Source organism: Poecilia reticulata, linkage group LG15 (assembly GCF_000633615.1).
Source record: "Poecilia reticulata strain Guanapo linkage group LG15, Guppy_female_1.0+MT, whole genome shotgun sequence".
NCBI lineage: Eukaryota > Metazoa > Chordata > Actinopteri > Cyprinodontiformes > Poeciliidae > Poecilia > Poecilia reticulata.
Genome location: NC_024345.1, coordinates 9,180,575 through 9,185,072, shown reverse-complemented (window position 1 = coordinate 9,185,072; position 4,498 = coordinate 9,180,575). Strand labels below are relative to the sequence as shown.

Below are 4,498 nucleotides of genomic sequence, written 5' to 3'. Positions count from 1 at the left end.
AGCTGTGGTGGAACAGGGGTGGCAAGGCTTTCAGTTGGGGTGGCAACTGCCAACCCCTATCACCAAAGTAGTTCCGCCCTTGCATGGAGGCTCTGTTTGTTGCAACTTAATATAGTTTTCTTCATAATCTTAACCTGGTTTTAATCAAGCTCAGTATGCCAAAGAGACTTTGATATTGTGAGGCTGTTGTTATGATTCGTTCATCATTGTTTTTATCTTCAACATACTTTTGCAGTCTAATCAAATTAAGATGAAAGAGGAAGCCAAGGATTCAGGTATTAGGAAACCTAAAGACTCTCTTGTTTCAGAAGAGGCTCTGGCTCCACCAGATCACCACACTAGGATGAACCTACACATCGTCTTTATGGTGGAAAGATTTTTTTTTTTTTACACTGAGCAGCTGGCTACATTTTTAACAGCAAAAACTGTTGGGTTACCAACACTAAGTGCTTAATAAACATGATTTGATTTAAAAAAAATATTTGGACAGAATTTATTCCTCTTGTTAATCTATCATTTCTCTTTCATACATTTTATTCTTTGTTAGCTTTCAGGACCCTGTGATGGACTGGTGACCTGTCCAGGGTGAACCCCGCCTCTCATCGGATGACTGCCGGAGATGGGCAGCACGAGCCCCCCTCACCACCCTGCAAAAATCAGCGTGTTCAGATCATGGATGAAAAGCTTTTAAGGTAGTTCATCTCCCTTAAGTTCGAACTTAAAACAGCTTCATAGTTAATGTCAACATCAGCTGATTCTATAATATTGCTGACTATTTTTTCTACTTCTAACATAAACAGGCAAAGAAGACACCTAGAAATGTTTTTCCACCCAGGCATCTGGTCTCAATCATCATCAGTTCTGATGATGCCACATGCATAGCGAGTCCACAACATCCTAAAATTGTAAGTCATACGTTTTTCTTTGCCGTTTTTCTGTACTCTTTAAATTACAATTAATTTAATTGTTTAATTGCTCTATTGTTCTTTTTTGTAGGTTTCTGTAAAGTGCAGAGGTGCAGTGAATGGGAATGTTCTGTCATTGATCCTCACTGTTCTTAGGAAGGAGAAATGTCATTTTGTCTTGAGTAATACTGGAATACTGTGATATTGAATTAAAACAATACTCTGTCCTTGGTGAAATATTTTTTACATGTCCTCTAAAGTGTACCTATTATTTTACTATGCTAATTTTCGTAAGCATGTTGTCTGTAAACTTTGAATGTATTGATAATTTGTACAATTCTGTAATAGTATATTGGCAATGTACTCTTGAAAAGTGTGGGTACCACTTTATTTGACAGGGTGTGCATAAGACTGACATGATACTGTCATAAACATGACATAAGACCTGTTAGGAACATTCCAACAGGTGTCATGAAGTGACGTTGGGAAAATAATGACACTTTTAATGAGAAGTTGCTTTTAAAAGTTGGATTAGAAGTCCATTAAAAGTGCCAAGTTTGCATTATTTTGTAAATAATGACACTTTAATGCAAAGTTGACACTGTTTATGGACTTTTAATCCAACTTTTAAAGCAACTTTGCATTAAAATTGTCATTATTTACCAAATGACACTTCATGAAAACAGTCAGACTCCTTCATGTTCATGAAAGGTGTTATATCGTGTTTATGAAAGTGTCATGTCAGTCTTATGCACACCCCATCAGATAAAGTGTTACCAAAATAGTAATATATTGAATACACAATGTAATTTGTTTCCCCTGTGTAGTGTATTGTAATTGATCCTTCTGTTTTCTGGTATCTTGATGTGTTTGCAGTACTGTATTGTGTATGAAGTATGTAATGTACAAAGTGGCAAAGCAGAATACCCAAGTAAAAAAAAGTATACTTTAGTGTGTTAAATTTTAACATACTTAAGCATACTTTGATTAATGTACTTTAACTGTTCTGTTTTGGAACAACTAATTTTGTGCTTGGTATACTTTAGTAGTATTTAAATAGTTTTAAATTACAACTTTTAGTATACTTAAACATACTTGATTGGAACAACTTCAAGTAGTACTTAGTGTACTTAAAGTATACTTTTTATGTACTATTTATATATTTTGAGTGTACTAATTCTGTCATAGAATTATATTAAAAATATACTTTTAATATACTTTAAATATATTTTAAATATACTGCTAATATATTAGTAATGTATTTAAATTACACTTAATTTTTAGTTTTGATTTACTGCTATTGCTGATAAAGTACAATTTTAATTACTCATAAAAGTATTTATTCCTACTTTACTATTTTGTACATTACATACATAACTATAGTACTTACATTGTTCTAGGCTACAATTACATGGAAAGATTAATTACACAAGATGTTCAAGGTAATTCAAATATTTTGTTTTATTACCGACATTTTAAAATTGTAAAATTTTACTCACAGCTTTATGAACTTTACATAAATTATCACTTTACACTTCAAAAGTGAACACAATAAACATGAAAATTTAAGTGTGACAAAAAAAACATGACAAAGAACAAAAATTATAATTACATTGTACTTTCAACATATTACCATTTGGTAACACTTTATTTGATGGGGGTGCATAAGACTGACATGACACTGTCAAACATAACATAAAACCTTTCATCCACCTTTTAAAGCAAATTCTCATTAAAATTGTCATTATTTACTGAAAAAAAGTTTCCAAACTTCGCTCACATCATTCTGGTTGAATGATGTGAGCGAAGGGGGGGAGGAGCGTTTAAAGGTGCGTTTAAAGGTGGCTCGGAAAAGCAGGTTACCACATGTTAACAACGGATTAAACAGTTCTAACTGCTGAAAAAAGTGACAGAGGACACAGATATGATAAGTGTGGAAGCCACTTCTGTATCAAATTGACAGGAATAACAGAGATGGCCGTTCTAAGGTAAAAACCCAGCGCATACAGTTTATAATTAAATGAAGATAATTAATAAGCAAACTTACCAACAGCTAGCAACACTTAGCAGCCTTCATCCCTCCGGGCTCCTAAACTAATGCTTCTTATATGCATCATTTTTTGTATTACTGTTGGTGCAGGTATTGGTGCTGTTGGTGCTTTGCCTGCTAGTAGTTTAAATTAATTTCAGCTGCACATTTTCAAACGTATTCAGATTTTAACATGCATTTTCTAAGTAGTAAATATTTTAGTTCACTCTTACTAAGTAACTTCAGTGATGTTACACCTCTGAAACATTTTTTTGCAGTTTCTTTGTGATACCAGAAAAAAAAAGAAAACGGAAAGTTAAAATAACAAATAATGCCAAATTAATAATTAAGATTTAATGCGTTCTGGGATCTATTATTGACATTTTACTAATTTCACAAATCAATTAGAAGGCTTCACAAATGTTTTACTTATTCTGCTGTTAGTACAGAATAATCTAGTTAGGTTTGAAATGTCTAGGTGTTGGTCTTAAAGTACAACACATTAAAAAAGCTCAAGATAGTGAAAAATCCTTTAGCTATTTTCCGAATTAGATGCTACATTCTGAAGCTAACTTCAGCTTCGACTGATAGCTTGGGCACAATATAGACAGATCTATATGTATCTATGTCTATCTATACAGCATAGTTATGTAGATTGCACAATGCACAGATAATCAAAACACTTAACATTTACATAGCATCTTTGTAAGCTTGTCCCTGTTAGCTACGTCAGACATATGAGGCATTATGGTTAATACAAACGATTTATTAACTTACCTTCAAAGTTATTGTGAAGTTTGACACATCTATCTTAAATCCTTTGTTGTTGTTGGAGCATTTCAGGACGTCTGAATAATTATATAAGCATCATTAATAGTTCTGCAGCAACCTGTTAAAATACTGTTGCCTGTGCACCGGAAGCATTCTATGTGGCAAAAAAAATGCGGAAGTGCTAAAACGGAAGTCCGTGGCATATACCCCGTTCAGACAGTTCATCAAGAGGGTGTATGAGGGCAGCGCCTCCCTCGGGGGAGCAGGCACACTGTAGTGATCCCTTCTCTACTAATCTCTTCTTCTCTATGACAATCGGTTGCACTGGGACAGAGGCTTCACACAAATGCATACCATATTTTCAAACTTTTATTTCGTAAGAAAAATAATACTCCAGCAATTTCACAACGGTGGACTGGTTTTGTTCTGTTGTATCATGTACTCTACTTAAAATAAATTGAATTTCAGGGCTATAGCGCTACAAACATGAACTATACTACAAAAACACAAACTTTAACAAGTATTTTTGTCTAGTTCCTAGTGAAAATATCTCGGTACACTTGAAACAGACCAACAATACTTAGTAATATTTTTGTGTTTCTGCAGTGTACACTCAGAAAAATTTGACCAATGGTTACTTAAAAAAATTGTGGCAACAAAGTGACACGTAATATAATTGAATAGAATTTAAGTTCTACAATTTTGATTAAAAAGTATTGAATATGTTAACTTAACTTAACTTAAAAAAAATGAAGTACATCTTAATAAAAGGAACAGCTGAAATGTGTTTGAT

The 4,498-nt window shown here is 33.3% G+C and overlaps 1 long non-coding RNA gene across 1 annotated transcript; it reads left to right on the top strand.

Moving 5' to 3' along the window:
* The first annotated feature begins 433 nt into the window (after positions 1-433).
* LOC103476638 (uncharacterized) lies at positions 434-1,132 on the top strand. The gene is made up of 3 exons (XR_535519.2): positions 434-692; positions 801-905; positions 997-1,132. It is a non-coding gene; the product is annotated as an uncharacterized LOC103476638 (long non-coding RNA).
* Positions 1,133-4,498: the final 3,366 nt, after the last annotated feature.